At 44.3% G+C, this 19,328-nt stretch overlaps 1 protein-coding gene across 1 annotated transcript in view; it reads left to right on the top strand.

Annotated features, from left to right (window-relative positions):
* RAB14 (RAB14, member RAS oncogene family) overlaps positions 1-19,328 on the top strand; it is a gene marked incomplete in the record, with an annotated part of 850,204 nt that overhangs the window by 145,026 nt on the left and 685,850 nt on the right.

The raw sequence follows: 19,328 nt of genomic DNA, 5'->3' as shown, positions 1-19,328 counted from the left end.
ATAAAGTTTCCATATAAAAATTTTCTGTAGTTTTTCCTTTCTTATACTGCCTATAGTCCATCGCTAGTTTTTACCCTCTCGGTTTGACTCTTGTCTTCAAATTACCTTTGGGCAACCTTGGTACCATTGGCCATCGGCCCTTTCTCCTTACCTGCTGTGGTAGTCCTCCGATACCATTGCTGGTGTTTCACTTTCGTACTGTCTCATTATTTAAAAAAAAAAAAAGAAACGAGAAATAATCCTTTTTTTTTTCCTGTTCTTTCCTATTGTCTGTGTGACAGTTTTAATTTTTCAATGTGTCTGAAAAGGGGACTTCAGGCTTCAAGCAATGTTTGAAATGTAGCTGAAAAATGCCTAACAATGACTCTCATGATGATTGTGTTTATTGTTTGGGAGTTTCTCATCTTTCTGTGCAACCACCTTGCTCTATCTGCCAGGGATTTAGCTCCTGTACTTTAAATGAAAGAAGAAATAAATGAATCCTTAAGGGCTTTCGTAAGACTCCCTTTTCAGAGGCTCTTTCTGCATCAAAGGGCTCACCCTGACTGTATTTGTATTTGGTTCCTTTTTTACCTTCTGGTGATAAGGAGAAACAACCAAGACCTAAAATAGCGAAATTTTCATTGGCTCCAGGCCTGAAACCAGTTCGTATGGCACTGACTTTGGTATCCTCAGCAAGCACAGTATCATCGGCAACTGCCTCTGCACCAGCAACGTCTACGGCACCGACCCTGCCTAAATTAGAAATCTTAACTTCCACACCTACCTCGGCCGCACCGACTGCTTTCACGGCACCGAGCTTACCTGCAGTACCGGTCTCTATTGTGGACACTCACTTCTCACATATCTCCAAGCTTGAGACATTGGTGCTGTTAGTGCAGCACGGACCCGATCATCCCCATGAGTGAATCCTTTCCTGGGCCAGGTATATAGCCCCTTTTTTAGAATGGTCAGAGTCCTTGTCTGGGATATCCACTAGATCCACCAGGATCTTTCAGATCTAGGTGTGGTGTGCCTTGTGGACCAGCTGCTGACAGCCAGGGGGATTCCTACACCTTCAGAGACCCTATCCCTTTTCGGACTTGGGAATGCATCTCCATGGACTCCATCCTATTCTCCCCTTCGACCTCCTTGCAGGTTTCAAAGCCTTTGACACTTATGCCTTTTTTGGCCCCATCTTCGGTGCCACTGTGGGGTCTCACTGTGGCCCCAGAGCTGTCCTTTTGGTTTTCGGCTCGCTCAGTGCCAGGTCTTCCTCAGGTCCAGGATTTGGCTATGAGCTCCATGGTGCCGAGTACAGTTCTGAGCCTTCCTGCACTGCTGTCCACAGTGCTGGGAGTCCTGTTGGTACCTATTCCTCTTGAGGCTCCATCCTTGGGAATGGGATCGATGGAGCAGGGTGTGAACCCGGTTCTGAGGTTGTCCTCTGTTCTGGGCTCCCATTCTTCTTAGGACTGGCCTGCTTTTCAAGTAATGGGAAAGGCCCTTGCCTCTGTGGGCAACCCTTTGACGTTGGACCCCCAGACGTGTCCTCCTTCTGAGCTGCAGCTGACACAAGCCACCATTTTGGGACATCGAGTGCAGGAGCCTGAGGAGACCCTACCGCAGGGTGCCCCTTCTGAGTCCCCTTCAGAAGCCCCCGCTGAAGGGGTACCAGGAAAGAAGTCGTGCAAGAGGAAGCAAGTGGACTCCCATAAGGAGTCTTATTACCGAGGAGACAGATTACAATGAAGGGAAAGGGTCCCCACAGTTGTCCCTTGAAGATGTCTCCTTTGGAGACCTCCTTGAAATATTGAAACAGAGGGGTGACTGGTAATCCAAAAATTCTTTCTCCGAAGAATCCATGTTCCTGCAGGCTTTTCGTGCTCGACCATCTACCTCTTGGGTGACCCCGCCTGCAGATGAACTAGTTTAGCTTGTGCTGCAGTGTGCCTGGAAGAATCCTGGCTCTGAGCCGATCCAACAGAGACCATATAAGATTCTACCCCCCCCCCCACCCAAGGAAAGCCCACATTGGTCTAAAGGTCTGCCTGTAAATGCGATGGTGGTGGCAGTGGCCACATAGAGCTCACAGAAGAGAGCCAGACTCTTCATCCGCCTAACAGGGAGTCTCTGGCTGTAGACAGGCTAGGGAAGCGAGTTTTTCTTCTACCTTTGCCATATGGTCTTTGAACTACCTGGCACATTTCACTAGGCTTCAGAGAGACTTCATTTCCAAACTCTCTGGAACTTTATCAGGACAGGTGTCTGATGAGGTACTTTACAAAGTTTCCTTGCAGCTGGCAACCCTGGAATCGATATTCAACTTGTCCATGAGGTTAATATTCCATGCAGCCAAGGGGCGGCAAGAGTTGCGGGTGTAGACGTAGTTATGAGATGTCACGCTTGGATATGCCTTTGTGATTTCGTAGATCCCTTTAAGTCTTCCTTAATGCTCCAGTGGAAGTGTCTTCCCTGTTTGGCCCAAAAGTGAAGGACACACTAGCCAGGTGTGAGAACGATGGCAAGACCCTTTCTGTCGTAGGTGTACGCTTTTCCACTCCCCAGCATTCCTACACCAGGAAAGTTGTGGCACAAAAAGTCTTGGGGTCCTTTTCATGGCACACGTAGCGAGTTCACCTCCCAGAGCCAGAAGGGGCAACTCTTCTGGAAGATGCCCCTACAGAGGCAGAGGGAGCCCATGTAACCAGGGACCCAGAGATTTTTTTCTCTGGACAACCTTACCAGCGATCCTAAAGAGCGGCCCGACTGCTTGCCTCTGGAAGCAATTGGGGGGGGGGACTTTTCTCTCTGCACCACAGTGCCTTACCATCAATAACCACCAACTGTTGGGTGCAGAAGATAATAACCAGAGGCTACCACATTCCACTCAATTCCTTCCCAAAGCCAAAGAAGAATTCCCGACGTTCCACCCAGTCAGAAGGAAGCAGCAGTTCTAGAAATAAAATAAGCTGTGTTAAGAGAGTCATCCAGACAGTTCCACCAGACCAGATCAGATCCAGATTCTACTCTATTTTTTTGTCAAAAAATACAGGGAACTGGAGACCAATCTTGGATCTCAGCACTTTAAAAAAACGTCACCCAAACAAAATTCCAGATGGTCACTGTTCAGTCCATTTTTCCATTTTTTTGAAAGAGACTATTGGATGTGCTCAGTGGGCCTTCAAAATGAGTGTTACCACATCAGAATGGACAAATGCTTCAGAAGGCTTCTTTGCTTCAGTCTGGTAGCCTGTCATTACCAATTCTGTGTTCTGCCATTTGGACTCTAAGGCCTTCAGAGTGTTGACCAAATCCATGGCAGTAGTAACAGCTCACTTGAGACTGCAAGGATTCTGGGTGTTTCCATATTTAGAGTATTTGTTCCTTACCACCCCCACCAAGCATCTGCTGGTAACGGCCCTACACTGCACTCTCTCATTGGCGAAGTTTCTGGAAATCTCTATAAATTGGGAGAAATCCAGCCAGACTTCAACCCTAATCTTAGAATTCATAGGGGCGGTGTTCAATACTCAGTCCTGCTTTGTCTTTCCCAGATCACATATTGCGAAGACCAAGGCTCCAGCTCCGAGTGGTACTCTTTCAAAACATGGTTTCAGCCCGAGGGGTCCTTCATCTCCCTGGTTCAATGGCAGCGTTAATAACAATATTACCTCTTGCAAGACTTCACATGAGACTCCTCCAGTGGCTTCTGTTATCTCATTGATATCCGAATCATCATCATCTATCCTTTCAGATTCGAATAGCAAATCGATGCAACAGGACCTGACTTGGTGGATGAGGCCATAAACAGAACTTTGGAGTCGCCCTTTTTACCCTTGTCAGCCCAGGGCCACTGTGACCATGGACGCTTCCCTGATAGGGTGGGGGAGGCATTTTTAGGGGGATGACAAGTCCAAGGCACATGGTCCACTACAGAGGCCAATGTGCATATGAATGTCCTAGAATTGAGGTCAGTACTTTTAGCGTTGCAGGCATTTCAATCTGTCCTTTTTGGAACAATTGTTTTTCAGTCAGACAACATGGCAGTAGTCTGGTCTATCAACAAGCAAGGAGGAACCAAGTCCTACTCATTGAGTCGTGAGGCCATGAGAATTTGCCAATGGGCAGCAGCTTCCAACCACTTTCTGATCGCAACGCATGTTCCCAGGGATTCCATCGTGATTGCAGGCAAGCTAAGCAGATGTATCCTTCTACAGCACAAGTGGTCTTTCAATTCGAGTATAGCGGAGAAGATCTTCAGCCATTGGGGCCAACCTTGCTGCGACCTAGTCGCCTCCCCATCAAACCACAAATGCAGCAGCTACTTTGCCCTAATTTCCCTGCAGGGGGAATCCCCGAGGGATGCTCTAATCCACGATTGGCCCACGGGATTACTGTATGCTTATCCTCCCCTTGATCCCCCAATTCTTGAAGAAAGCCCTTTGGTTGAAAAGCAAAGTGATTCTCATTGCACCTGATTGGCCTCAAGCATGTTTCCCCTTTCTCTGGACTTGCTTACTATGCCGACCATGGACTCTGAATCCAACTCAAATCTGATTTCTCACCCCCAAGGGTTGAACCACCAGAACATAACCAGCCTCAAGCTAGCAGCTTGGTTTCTCCACTTCCAGTGATCGCCAGGCAGAGCAACCTTTACTCCCCAGTAAGTGACATTATTCTGGCCTCTCACAAGCCCATTCACCAGGAAACTGTATTTTAGCAAACGGAGAAGGTTTTTAATTTGGTCAAAGCAGAGAGAACTAGACCCTTATTCAGTCACAGCAGTGCTAGATTACTCATCAAATTGTTTCGAAGAGGGAGCTGCAGCATCCACTATTTCAGTTCACCTAGCTGCCATTTCACATTTTTCATAATGCTTTCAAGGATTTATCATTAATCTCACATTGTCTGTGTAAAACCTTTTTAAAAGGAGTCTCTCACATTAGTCCTCCAATCAAACAACCAATAGAACCATGGAGTCTCACACTAGTCCTCCAGTCTTTGACACAACCTCCCTTTGAACCCGCAGCCACCTGTGACATCAAGTTCATATCCTGGGAATCTCTCTTTCTGGTGGCCATCACGTCAGCTAGATGCATTTCTGAGCTTCACGCATTTTGCATAAAGCGCCCTTATTTGTTTTCCACAAGGACAGAGTATCAGTCTGGATTGAACCCTTCCTTTCTTCCCAAAGTTTTTTCTGAATTCACTGTTAATTCGACAATTGAATTGCCAGATTTCTTCCTTAATTTTTCGAATAAAGGAGATTACTGTCTGCATTCATTAGACGTACACAAATAGCTGAGATTTTATCTTGATAGGACAAAAACAATGCGCAGATTTGACCAGCTGTTTCTATCATTCTCTGGTCCAAAAATGGGAAAGTCAGTTTCTAAGGTGCCTTTATCTAAATGGCTCAGGGACTGTATACCCTTCATCTACCGACACTCAAAAAGCCCTATAACAGAGAAAATCGTAGTGCACCCCATCAGATCAGTGGCACCTTCTATGGATTTCCATTCTAGGTCTTCTCTGGACAATATCTGTGCAGCAGCAATGTGGGCTACTCCTCATACCTTTATAACTCATTACAAATTGGATTTAGTCTCCAGGGGAAGAACTTCCTTTGGTTCAATGGTGCTCAGGAATATTCTTCCATAATGACTGCCCAAGGGGTCTACTTCAATTAAACGAAAGCTGATTCCAGCAAATGCAAATACATAGATACAAATGCATCGAACTGCGAAATAAGCAAACTCACAAAACCTCGAAATTCGAAATGTGGAAGTGTTTTGGTTGGCCTGTCTGAGCTACTGATCCGAAAGGTAAGTGTGCAATAGTTACGGACATTAGGGTGCAGGTTAAGTTAAGTGCATAGATAGGTAATGTAATATGGGTAATTTATTTAACGTTTGAGGTAGGGGTTTGGTTAGTATATGTCTGTGATTTATTTATTTTGTTTGGGTATAGCTCCGTAGGGTAAGTGTGCGGTAGTTATGGACCTTAGAGTAAGGGAGGGGTTAAGGAGAGTGCATAGTTAGTGGTGTATGTGGGATTTAGTGTAGGGTTAGAAGTCGGGTTTTGGTTGGTGTATGTTTGTGTTTTTTTTATTTTGTTTGGGTGGGTAGTGTGTTTCGGGTGGTGGGGTTGCAGAGTATGACAAACCGGTATTTTGAGTTTCGCGGTTTTGTGAGTTCGCTTATTTCATGGTTCGATTTATATGTGTCTATGGATTTGCATTCACTGGAATCAGCTTTCGGTTAATTAAAGTAAACCCCTGCCCAAGGGACACAAGCTAGCTGGGGTCTCTGTCCCATCAGTGATGAATGAATGAAGATTAACAACATCAGATAAAGAAGTTATGTCGTACCGTAATGTTCCATCTGTGTTGTTAATCTTCATTTATTCATTCATTCATTATGTCCTGCTCTCCTAGTGTCTCATGGGGGATTGTTTGGGTCCAAATCCCACTTTAGGGTACTTGCTCAGGAAAAAGCCTCTGCTGTGCTAAAAATGGATAAACTCAATCTGAGATAACGGGGAGAAGGGTATTATGGGTAAGTTTAGCTCGAGAGTTTTTGTCTGGCGCGAGCTTGGTATAAGGCTGACTCTGTTCCAAGGACGGAACCGATTACCCATCATTGATGAATGAATGAAGATGAACAACGCAGATGGGACGAAATGGTAAAACATAACTTCTTTTTCGTGAGTCTGGGTATAACTTCCTTAATTTATACAGTACCATATAGTTTTTGGGTGCAGTAGGTGTGTTTTTGATTTTTGTTTTGTTAAGGACCACCCCCTGAAATTTTTCTTGCAACTTTAATACACTTCCACGACACTGAGACTTGAACCCACAGTGCCTCCATTAATGTATAGTCTGGTATAATTTCTGTGTGAAGTATTTCCCTGGGCTGAGACTGAAATGAGTTTAGTGGGATCAGAGCTGTACCCCAATTAACAAATACAAAATAAAATAAAATGGAAATCACTAGGAGTTTCTTAATTCCTAGAAAGATAAGATGTTAAATAGTTTTTCAAGTTGTGCATATTGCATTGGCTATTGACTTACATGATGTAGTAGTGAATCCACTAAGTAAGGAGCTTCTCTTTTGAAGATGTCTTTTTTTCTCTCCCAGCTTCAACCTGTGGATTATTGGATCTGATTCTGATCCGAGACTCGCTATTCCAAAGTCAGCCTTGGAGCTTTGCCTTCTTTACCTGTAATACCCTTCTCTCTCCTGTTTCTCTTATCTTGTTTGCCACCTCCAAGGATTGCAAACATTTGTGAGCTCTGTTGTTGGGTCAGTTGTGTTCTTTTTGTAAATGGTGTGATTTTTTTCTTATCTTATTTGCGATTCCCTCCTCTAAACTTTGGCTTTTTGTGATAGTTTAATTAGGGGTATGTTTAACTCATTTCAATCAAGTGATGCCTCCAGGTGTTTTTGGAGTTACATTCTTCTTAATGTTTCTAGGTGTCAAATATTGCTTTTTCATATTTGCCTTAATTTGAAAGCCATGATACAGCCGAAGTATTAAAATGTTTTGTCTTAAAGGTTACACAGTGGCCATCACACCTGTATTGATGTTTGACCTCTGCCTAGTGCAGATAGAAATATCATCACAAGTGTCATGTTTTTCTAAATTTCTTGACAACCATCTAGCACTGACAGCACTGTGTAGCCTCATATGAACATTCTCGGATGAATAAAATGCTGCTGACAGTGTGTAACTTGAGTGGATGCAGAGATATTGTAAGTTTATAAAGTATTGCTGACTTTAATAGTCACCGTCTTCACTGTGATGGATAATATCTAGCTGAAGACTTTAGACCTAAATACTTTAACCATTAAAATAGTTTGCTATGAAGAATCTGCTACTTACTCTTTTTTAGTAAACCCTATGGTTTTAGAGATATGAGCATTAGCTCAAAATTTGAGGAAAGTTTGATTCTATTAAAAAGTTTAGGCTCACCCTATTGGAAGTTGCAGTGTAAGTTTCAGACCTCCATTGGAAGAATGAGTTCATCTGTAGGAGCTGTTTTGTGTGGTAATGTTTTTCATTCTGTGATGATCCGCCTGTTTCTTCTGTTCAAAAAAAAATAAAAAGCCATATATTTGTTGTAGCTTGTAGTGTGTGGTAGGCTAAGTAGTTTGGGGATAGGTGTGTAGTATGTTTTGGTGTGACTTTTTTTTTTTCTTCTTCTTGGCTATTTTTAGTTTGTGTGTTCTCCCTCGCCATGGATAAGGAGAAAGGGATTCAAGAAATGTGAAGCTGACAGCCACAGATTGCCATTTCACTGTGCACACTGTCCATTTCACTATGCACACTGTGTCTGCCTTGCACTTCGAAACCAAGAGCACCATTTGTGCTGGCTTTGGTACCTGTACTTAGAGTAAGCACTGGGCTGAATTGGCGTTAAGGGCTTGCTACCTTCTGGACATCCTGCTGATTCCGTTTTTACTCCTTCGAAGGAGCCATACAAGAGAGAGTGGCGTCTTTGAAAGAAGATTTCTAATGACTCCAAGATGCAGAATAAAGGCAAGGAAGACCTTAAATGAGTGTCTCTTCTTTATTCTGATTAGCTGAATCCAAATATCTGTCGACCTTTGGCTCCCATTGCTGCTCTGGTGCTAGGGTCAGTTCCTTCTTCTCTGAGCCAACCTCCTACAGTGCCAACATTTGGAGAAATCTGTGGTTCCTAGTCCCTTCTTGGTTAAGGGAAAAAGCTTAAGGAGGGTCTAGTCCCCTTTTTTCTCCTATTACTCCTGGGGAGTTTTAGCTAGAGTTCTCTCCCTCTCTGCTTCTGATCCATGTCCGTCTGGTTTGGATCCACTTGTTGGATCCAGGTTCTGGCCAGTGGGATTCCAAGCCCTTGCCAATAGCATTGTTTGTTTGGTCAGTAATCTTAAACCCTGCAAATTTGGCGCAGCAGTTGTAGTCCTCCTTGCAAGCTCAGATTCAACTAGGACATATCCTTGCTGCATTAGTTCTAGTACCTGAGAGTTCTATGGGTTTTTTTTTCCTCACGTGCCCTTTGGCTGTGGGGCTTGTGGGTCCAGTTGTCTTGCTTCCCCCCCAGGTCAGGTCAAATGGTTTGGCTGTTTCAGGGCCTGACTCCTAATTTGGCTTTTTTGACTCTGAAGGTATCTGAGCCAAGCATGCCTCGATGCAGTGGGTTTGGGGCTGGGTTTTAACTGTTGAGATCAACTCTTTGGGTTTCAGTCTCTCTTCACCATCTCCGAGCCTACGCACTTGATAGCTCAGTTTTGATCTCTTACGGGACAGGTCGTGTTGACTCCGAAGTCTGGTGGCTCTGTAGTTTCTGTGGATCCCAAGAGTCTTGGCTCTAGTTGGTCAGCATCAGCCTCTGCCTTTGATGTCTTAGAAATATTTTTTTTCAGGCTGAAGATGGAGTGTTCAGCAACTAGTAATCCTCCCCTCTTTGTCTGGACCTGCTATGCGCATTGGGATGCTCTGGAACCGCCCATACCTCCAGATCTCCAAGCCACCCTGCTTCCAGAGCATTTGTATCTTCCACTTCTCCCCTAGATTGTCCATTTTGGTTGAGTCCTGGTAATAGCCGATACAGGAGGAAGCACCTGGATTCCACAGGGGAACCTGTCAGACTATACTGACCTTGAGGAAGGAGAGGATTCCCCAAAGTCCCCCCATTAGTTTGCTTCTTTTGGCGATCTTATGATGTTCCTTTGGCAGCATGGAGGTTGAACTACTTAAGCTTCCTCTCCAGAGTCATTATTTTTGGAGGCCTTTCAGTTGGGCCCATCCACATCCTGAGTGGTTACCTCTGCAGATGCGCTTATTGACTCTGTGTCCTGGAGGACTTGGAGGGAACCTGATATGAAAAAAAAATAACCGCATTGCTCCCTTTAAGGACCAGCAACATTGGAGTAAGGGTCCTACTGCTGATACTATCGACGTGGTAGCTGCCACCAAAAGTAATATTTCAGAATAAAGTTATTTGGTCCATCCCCCAAACAGGAAGTCTAGGCCATTGGACCTGTTGGGGAAGTGTGCCTTCCTATCAGCAGTTTTCACACAGAGCATTAAATTATTTGGCTAATTTGACAACACTTTAGTGCAGCATTGTCTCTTAATTGTCGAAGTTATTAGAGACAGCAGGTGCCAGAGACTCTAATCAACCTTGCAATCTCTTTCCAATGTGTTTCTGCACTTGCTGTTCAACGTGGCCAACAGTACGTCTTGGGCTGCCATCAACAGCATACTTGGATGAGATTGTTATTTTTGAGGACTGCTTTAAGGTGTCCTTGGTCAGCATCCTTTTCAATGGTCCCTGTCTCTTTCTCCTAGAGGTCAAGGACAGCTTAACCAGAAATGAACAGGATTGGAAGACGCTGTCTACCTTTGGAGTGTGCTTTGCAACCGCACAGTGGTCCTTCTCTAGGAACCAGAAGGGAAACAAGTGTCTCTTTCAGAAGGCGCAGTAGTCTTTTCAGGATGTCCTTGGTGAGGGTGTCCTTCAGTGGGCTACCAAAATGGATTTGCCCTTGTGGCAGAGGTGATTCTCCTTGCTCCATTTTGGGCCTGACAGGTTTGGTTCCTTTTCTTGTTGTCTCACCTTTTGGTACCCTCCTTGGGTACTCAACCCCATGCCTAGTTTGATGTCTCATCCAGTGGGGATTTCCCTATCCAGTCTTCGTACTTTCATGTTGACCACATGATTCCTTTAGTTCCCATGTTGGCCAGAAATTTCAAGCTCTCTGACAGAGTTGCCAAGTTTTATCTTCTCAGAAACCTTGTACATGGAAGATTTATATTATGATTTATATTACTAAGTGGAAACATTTTGCAGGGCTTGGACCCCTTTGATGCTATTTGGAATTTTCTTGCTGATCTTTTTCTTTCTGGACCGAGCTATTCTACTGTTAAGACAGAAATTGGAGATAACCGCCACTTCAGTTTTGGCAGAGAATACTCCAGCAGCTGCTCTGAAGATTAAGGCATTACTGAGAGGTACATTTTTATTGTGTCCCATTTGGTGTCCTGTTCCTCCTTGGGATTTACCTTTCATTAAAAACATTTTATCTGGGCCATCATTTGAACATTCGGCCACCTTCTTGAATTAACTGTCTAGGAAGACTATTTTCCTGGTGCCTGTTAAATCTGCCACACAGGTTTCAGAGCTGCAGACCTTATTCTCCGTGTTTTCTGTATTTAAGTTTTCATGGGGATAGGTTTTCCTTTAAGACTGATCTCTTTTTTGCCTAAGGTGTCATCCGAGTCTACCTTGAACTAGCTTATCCACTTACCTGTGTTTTCCGTGAACTTTAGTAATAAAGGAGAATATTTGCTGCATTATCTTGATGTTCTTAGACAACTGGCATTTTGCCTGGACAGGACCAAAGCTTTCAGGAAATTGGAACAATTTTTTTGCTTCCTCTACCTACACTACCTAGCTCTGTACAGAATTATGTCCGATCTCATTTGATGCCTTCCATGACAGCAGTTTGATCTCGAACTGTGCTGGGAAGTATCCTTTTTGTTGGGTCTCTGTGCCGTAATTTCTTTCATTTTTCTTAAGTATGTTTTTGAGTTCTAGTAAATAAAGTTGGGTAGTTTAGGTTTAGCGTTAGAATAGTGTTGGTTCTTGGTGTTTGCCAGCTTTTCCCTACTTGTGGGGAGTTATTTCTTTCTAGTTGCTAATTTGGAGTATTAGTGTAATTTGTGTAGTTGTTGCTGTGCTTACAGTTTAGTAATAAAAGACCTTGACATGCACAGATTTTATGTATATTATGAAGGATGTTTACATTTGTGTAGATAACCTTGCATATTATAATTTTTTAACAAACAATTTTTAGAATGTGTTTCATACTGCAGGCATTGCTTATTGTTGGATATAAAGGTCTTAATTATATGTAGTTGCTTGTGCTAGAATTGGTAGGATGTTTCTGTATGAAGAAAAAGAAAGAAGAAAAAAGTTGGTTTGGTGTGACCTTTGAGTTATCAGTTAAGTAATTAACCTGTAATTAAACAGAAAGGAGGGTGTGCCATTCATATATAGGGCATGAATTTTATCTGTGGTTTGCCGGATGAAGTCTGGCTACTAAGCTGGACGAAAAGCGCTTCACATATATTTTTTTCATAGATTTTCATTTTTTTCATATTAAAAGTGTGGAGTTCAGTCATTTGCTTCTCAGTGGTCTTTATTCACATTTGATATTTTGTGTTGTGTTTGATGGATAAGGACTTTATAAGTGTGTGGGTGTGTGACCACAAACAGCATTTCTAAGACTGACTTGATTGGTGCATATACTGTCTTGGGGCTGTTCACTTGGAGAGTCAGTGCACCTTTTGTTACAGCTTTGGGACAAGGGATATCAATGAAAGGAGGGCCAAGCTGGTTCTGATGGGTCTTTTGCCTGCCTGGGATGTTTCTTCCTCCACTCCAGCAAGCAAACATTACAGATGGTCTGGGATGAAAGGAGGAGACTTGAGGCCCAAATCCTCCAAGTGGAATTGTAAACATTGGGGCTTCCCATGCTTCTAACCATCTGGATTTGATGGTTCTGACCCCTTATCCCACTGTTCCGATTGTGGAGAATATCCCTTCCCAACACTTGGCATACCTAGCCCTTTTTGTTGAGACAGGCTCCCATGGGTAGGGTTCATTTGCCCTTCTCTCCCTCCACTCTTTGAGAATTTTCTCTGGAGTCTTCACTGTCTATGCTCCAGAGTCCATCATTTTTGTGGTTCAGGCCTGATCCTGTTGGCCGCCTTTGGTGTGTTGTTCTTATTGGTCAGAAGTTTCAGATCTGCTGATTTGGAGTAGCTGATGATGGTCTTTCCTGTAGGCTCAGATGCAGTTAGACCTTATCCCATTGACGTCACGTCCTCAACCAGTGGTTTCTACTTCAATAAACTTGTTTCCGCCTTCGGGCCCAGTGGTTCCCTTACCACCCTTGGGGTCTGATGTGACAGGTTGTACAATTTTTGGCACCCACCCTTGCATTTACCTTCTCAACTCTGGTAGTCTGAGCCGAATGGACCTTGGAGCTGACCTTTTGGGGCCAGGGTTTCTGTGTTGGGTGTGATGCTTCGAGTTTTGGAGTCCTCTCTCTTGGCGCTTCACCACTTGATGTCTCAGCTCCAATACCTGCACCATGGCAGGTGGGAGTGGCTCAGGTGTCTAGCATGTCCTTGGAGCCTTTCAGATCCCAAGGTTTTGAGCTCTGGATGGACTGCTTCATCCTCCATTTTTGCTGTAGAAAGGATGTTCTTTCATCTGGGGATGGAGTGGCTGGTGCCTCATGCCATCCCTCATAATCTGTGCCTGTGAATTTGCATCAGCCTGCTTTGGGACAGCCAACTCCATTTGGCTTCCAAACAACTCTGCACGCAGGTCCCCCTGCCTCTGAAATCCCCACCTCTATAAAAACACTTTTGGTGACATTATGGAGCTGCTTAAGAAGTGCAGGGATTGGACAGCTGAAGCCCTAGCTCCAGAGGAATGTTTGTTTCTGGAGGCATTTGGGTTAGGCCCATCCATGTCCTAGGTGGTTGCCCTTCCAGACACACTTATTAACTTTGTATTTTTGAAGGCCTTAAGGGAGGCCCAACAAGGTGGAATCAATTCTGTAAAAGCTTGATAAGATCTTGACTGCTCCGAAGGATCAGCAGCTTTGGAGTAAGTGTCCTCCCTTTGATGCTGTTCTGGTGGCCACCACCACAAGAGTGACCTCTCTGAAGAGAGTTCATCGGTCCCCCCCCCCCCAAGTCTAGGGCTTTGGAAAGGTAAGGGAAGCACTCCTACACATAAGGGCACTTCTAGTTGACAGCATTAAATTACCTGGCTGACTTTCCAATGGAAAATCATGTCTGAAATGTTTAAAGTGGTTAAGACACAACAGTCTCCAGAATCTCAAAAGATTGTAGAGACACAATTGTGCACCTTGCAGTATACTGCTAATATGTGTCCATGCATCTCCTTTCCACTGCAGCAAGTAGCACATCTTGGACTACTGGCATTGCCATGCATCACCACGCTTGGATGAGGTTGTGGACTGCTTCAAGGAGTCCTTTATTAATACCTCTTTTGATAGCTCTTAACTTTTTGGGCCTAAGTTTAAAGACACTTTGACCAGGAGCAAGCAGGACAGAAAGATGCTGTGTGCTGTTGGAGTGCTTTTCGCTACTCCCCAGTGAACCTTCTGTAGGAACCAGAAGGGAAGGAAAACATCTTCCCTTTAGATAAGTACTGCAGGCTTTTCAAGCTGCTAATGTGGAAAGGTCTCTCAGTGGTGGTGGTGGGGGGAGGGTAACCAGAATGGGCACTGCCCTCACAGCAGGGGAGGTCTGTAGAACCCAGGTACACAGTGCCTTTTCCGAGAGGCTCTTCCAGCGCCCCTGAAAGGTTGTCTGATGGTCCTGCTGTGGAAGCAGTCTGGGTTGCTTGGCTTTATCTGGCGGGCATCTAATCATTATCAGTTCTTTGAAAAGCCCTTTGCTCCCACCACCACCCCTTGTGTGTTCGTCAAGTGCTTGGCAGTCATGACAGCTTGGATTAGGCTGAGGGGTTTTCATGTCTACCCTTACCTAGATTGTTGGCTTCTCAAAGCCTCTACAAGGGCATTGCTAGTCAGGGTCAGGGACTCTCTCTTTACTTTAGTTTTACCTTTCCTTGGGAATCAACTTGAGCTGTCAGAATTCCAGCCTTTAGCCAGTTCAGACTTCAGAGTTCATAGGTTGCCAGTTGAGCACAATATCTCAGATTGTTAAACTCCCAGCCCTGAGTATCTATTCATTCTCGGGCTAGTTATAGTTCTCAAACTCTTAGGTCACATGGCTGCAGCAATCTGCTTAGTTCCCCTGGCAAGGTACCCCATAACGATATTGGAGTGGACATTTGTGACACAGTGGGACAGCTTGACTCATCCTATGGAGATGTCCTTCTATTCGCATGTTGCAATATTCATAACATTGTGGAGGTTGCTGCCTGTAGTGCTGACATCCAGCCAGTATACCAAAGTCTTGCTTCAAGGGGATACATGTGACGTCTTGTGCCAAGGCCATAAAGCGGCATAGGGTATAAAAGTGACGCCTGCACGTACCCTCTGCAGAATTTTCTGCTGCAGTGAATGTCGGACTCCAGTTCGCCAGTTCGGGAAGCAGATCCTAATTTCAGATGACCACTACAGGTAAGAACCCTGTGGGGATTTCTTTTTCATTTTGTTTATTGTTAAAACGTAGAGGCCCACTAGAAAGGTGAAGTGTGCTTATGGGAGACAAATTCTTCACAAGAATTCACACGATAAGTGCATGTTCTGTTTAGGTGAAGCCCACGACCATACGTCCTGCCTCATTTGCAAATAATTAATTACGAAGACGCTTTGCAGCCATCTGTCCGCGCTTAAGCTTTACTTGCAAAATCAGTGGTTTCAGCATCTTGCACTCAGTATGGAAGGAGAAGCAGGCCCATCCGAATAGCCGCTGTGGAAGAAGGCCACAAAAATCAGGCCCGATTCCCATTCTGCTCCTCTGGCGTCAGGGGAGATTCTTGAGAATGATGAAAGCTTGGGATCTTTTCAGACCTAGTTTCCTTGCTAGGCCTAGGAACCACCATGGAAGCTGGACTTCAGGAAACCTAGAGTACATCTGCTGAGGCATGTCAACCATCTGATCCTGATGGAGGAGGAGAACCACGACTCATTCAGTCTGAGGGCTCTGCTCTTGCTCCTCCATCCACCCAGATGTCGGCTCCCTCTCTTTCTCTACCGTCTACCCCTATGAAGAGAAAACAGAAAGAAAATCATATAGAAACGCATCCTGTCCCAGGGTGGGAAGCTTTCTCTCGGAGCCTGTTTAAGGCATTCCAGGCCCTACAGACACCGCAAAAACCTACTGTCTCCTACAGGGCCCCCTTCACTTGTATCAGAGGAAGAGCTGTCCTCAGATGAAGATTCTGTGACCTATGAATCTCAAATAGGTTCACCCAAAGGCTTCATTACCCCAGAGGAAGAGGATCCCATCACTCATGAGTCTCTTGGGTAAGAATTCACGTTTGGTGATACCATTTCCCTCATGAGGGAACATTTTAAGTGGCAAGCCTTGGAGGTCTCAGTAAGTGAAGGTATTTTGACCTGCTCCAAATGGAACGGCCATCCCCTTCAGCTGTGTCTCCCTTGCTCCCTGCCTTCCAGGATGCATTTTTAGCCGCCTCTCATGCACCTGACTCGCAGCCCCCAGTCTCTAAACATCCTGACCGTTTCTATAAGGTCCCACAGGACTCCCAGTTCCATTTCAGAAACCCACCAGCAGACCCTGCTGTTGCAGTCTCTGCAGATAAAACACCTAGACAGTTAACTTCTACTGCCCTCTATCCTACTAATAAGGATAATAAATTTATGGACAGACTAGGAAAAAAGTATGCATCTCCACTACTTTTGCTATAAGAGCATTGAACTACCAAACCCACATGGCTAAGTATGTCCTGGACACAATTGCCAAGGCTTCTATCCTACTTTCAGAGGCATCCGAATCCAGTATTAAAATTCAGCTAAGCAACCTACTATAAGCAGCATCCCAAGTAATTGGGCACTTCATCAAGTGCAGTTATGATGCTGTGGAAGCATCATCCAAATCTGCTACTTCTGACTCAGTACTAAGGCGATACTTCTGGCTAAGACTTCAGCCTCTGCCTTCAGATGTACAAACAAAACTCCTGGATGCCCCCTGGACAATAAAGCCCTTTTTGGCCAGGCCTCAGCTGAACTTTTTAAATCCCTTCAAGAGAAGGGAAAAGAACAGCAAAACCTAAAACACTTGCTGGTATCCCCCATTCCCAGGTACCACAGAAACTATCCACAGAAAACTTCCTTTGTCAGGAGGCAAACTTCCCACACAGCTCCTCAAACAAAGGGATGCAGGCAACCAAGGAAAACCTCTGCCCCCAGGTTTCCCTCCACTCCTGCCACTCCACCCTTTCGGAGAAATCAAGGCAGACCACCTTCTCTGTGACTTACCTTTGCAACTTCTAAACACCTCTCTGTCCCTTCGCCTCACCCTCTCCCTACCCTCTTGGCAGAAGATTACTACAGAAAAATTGTACTTTCCATCATTCATCATGACTTGGTGGATGCTGCCCCCCTTTCCAGGGAATTCCTCAACCACCAACAAATCATATCCATCTCTTCCTCACAATCATTGATCAATGTCTAGCCCAAGGCACATTAGAACAAATAGCACCCACCCCAAAAAACAAATGAAGAATGTTTCTGGTACAAAGGAAAGACGGCCCATGGAGACCAGTTCTGGACTTAATTTTTCCTAAACCTGTTTCTCAAGGTACCTTAGCTTCAAAATGATCACCCTACCTTTGCTCCTGCCACTCATTCCCAGTCGGGCCTTCATGGTAGCCCTAGATTTGAAGGATGCCTACCTCCACATATCAATTCATCCAGACTACAGGAAATCCTTCACTTTGCAGTAGGTGCCCGGCATTTTCATTTCTCTGTCTTATTTATTTGACATTCGTTAACTGGGTTGGTCCAGCTGGGCAGGAGCCCGCTTTCAGTGGAGACCCGAGGAGAAAAGTCTAATTACAAAAACAATTAGGATAACATAGGTGGTAAAAAAATAGAAAGTACCATAACCAAGTATAACTCCAAAACATATTAATACAAATATGAGTCAAACTTATTCAGATTACAGCAAGAGGGTTTTCTCAAAGAAATTAGTATATGAACCCCTAATTTTTTTTTTATGTACAAAACAAGTTATATACCAGTGATCAAACACGTGATATACAAGTGAATCAGATTTCTTGCATAGGCTTTGTAGGAAGGTATAGGTGTTTCAGGAGTTCCGAGGGAAGGAACACCAATTGTAAAAAGGGGAAATATCTGGTAGGTTCTAAGCAGAGACATGATTTAGTGTTGAGAAGATAATGTTTGAGTTCCTTTTTAAAGTGTGCAGGGTGTATGATGGAGCCGATGTTCAGAGGAAGTTTGTTCCAAGTGTGGGCTGTAGAGCAGTTATATTGTAGTTTGCCTGTGTTCTTCTTTGGATGATTTGCCTTCAGAAGTTGTTGGTTAGAGGTGCGGAGGGTTCTAGAATGGGGTATAGATAGATACAAGAGTAGTTAGAGCTGAACAGGATGAAGACCTATATAGAATGGAGTGAATAATTTGAAATTGAGAAAGTAGCAGTAGTTGAGGGAATTCGAACCATTGTAATGAGTTCAGGGCAAGGCAGTGATGGGAGTTGTAGGGGGAGTTAGTAATGAATCTTGCAATTTTATGGTAAATTTGTTGGTTTGTTCATGGTAGTAGCTTGTATATTGGTTAGTATTGTGGCTGCGTAGAGAAGTGTGGGCAGGAGGACGGACTGTGCTAGGGAGAGTCTAGCATTTGGAGTAAAATCTTTTGTTAAGATAGAGCAAGCCAAGTTTCTGGTGTTTTTTTTTTATTCCTTCCAGTAAGTGTAAGTTAAATTTGAGCTAGTCATCTGTAATGACGCTTAACAGTTTAGTGTGTGGTTCAGGTTTTATGATTTTGTTGTTGGAGGATGTTATGGTAAATGTAGATTTGTGGTTGGAAAGAGAGCGGGGGAGAAAGAGGAGGAGCTTGGTCTTGTTAGGGTTAAGGATAAGCAGATTGTCAGATAGCCAATTCTCTGTGGATAGAAAGGAGTTTTGAGTAAGTGTGAGAAGGTCTGTGATACTACTGGAGATTGAGATGAGTGTAGTCTCGTCTGCATATTGTATAAGAGAAGATTGTCTACAAGAGGTGAATAGTTCATTTGTAAAGATATTAAATAAGAGGGGACCCAAGATAGAGCCTTGAGGAACACCTGTTGGAACAGATATAAAGGGAGAGCAGGAAGAGAGCCATTTGACAGATTGTTGCCTACCTGAGAGATAGCTGGAGAACCAAGCAAGGGGTGAAGAATACAGGTTGAGGTTAGATGATTTTTAGAAAGGAGTATAGGGTGAGAGACTGTGTCAAAGGCTTTGTAAAGGTCAAGGAAGAGGCAGGATATTAGCTGATTGTTATCAATGGCATTGGCTATGGTACGAGTGAAAGAGAGGAGGGCGGTGGATGTGCTATGGTGGGGATGAAAACCATGCTGAATGGGAGAGAGAAGGTTGTGTTGAAGGAGGTGGTTGAGAAGTTAAGAATGTATGCATTTTTCAAGCAACTTGGAAATGGGAGAAAGAATAGCAATGGGACGATAGATGGATCAGTGGAGTTGCCACCCTTATACAGTGGGATAGTATAGAAGGATTTCCAGATAGTAAGAACTGTAGCCTCTTGTATAAATCTGCTAATGACAATGGATATAGGATAGGCTATAGATTCAGCAGTAAG

The sequence above is a fragment of the Protopterus annectens genome, chromosome 16.part0, assembly GCF_019279795.1.
Source record: "Protopterus annectens isolate FY-2018-M chromosome 16.part0, PAN1.0, whole genome shotgun sequence".
NCBI lineage: Eukaryota > Metazoa > Chordata > Ceratodontiformes > Protopteridae > Protopterus > Protopterus annectens.
Note: the sequence above shows the minus strand (reverse complement) of the source record. Positions and strands in the feature narration are given on the sequence as shown.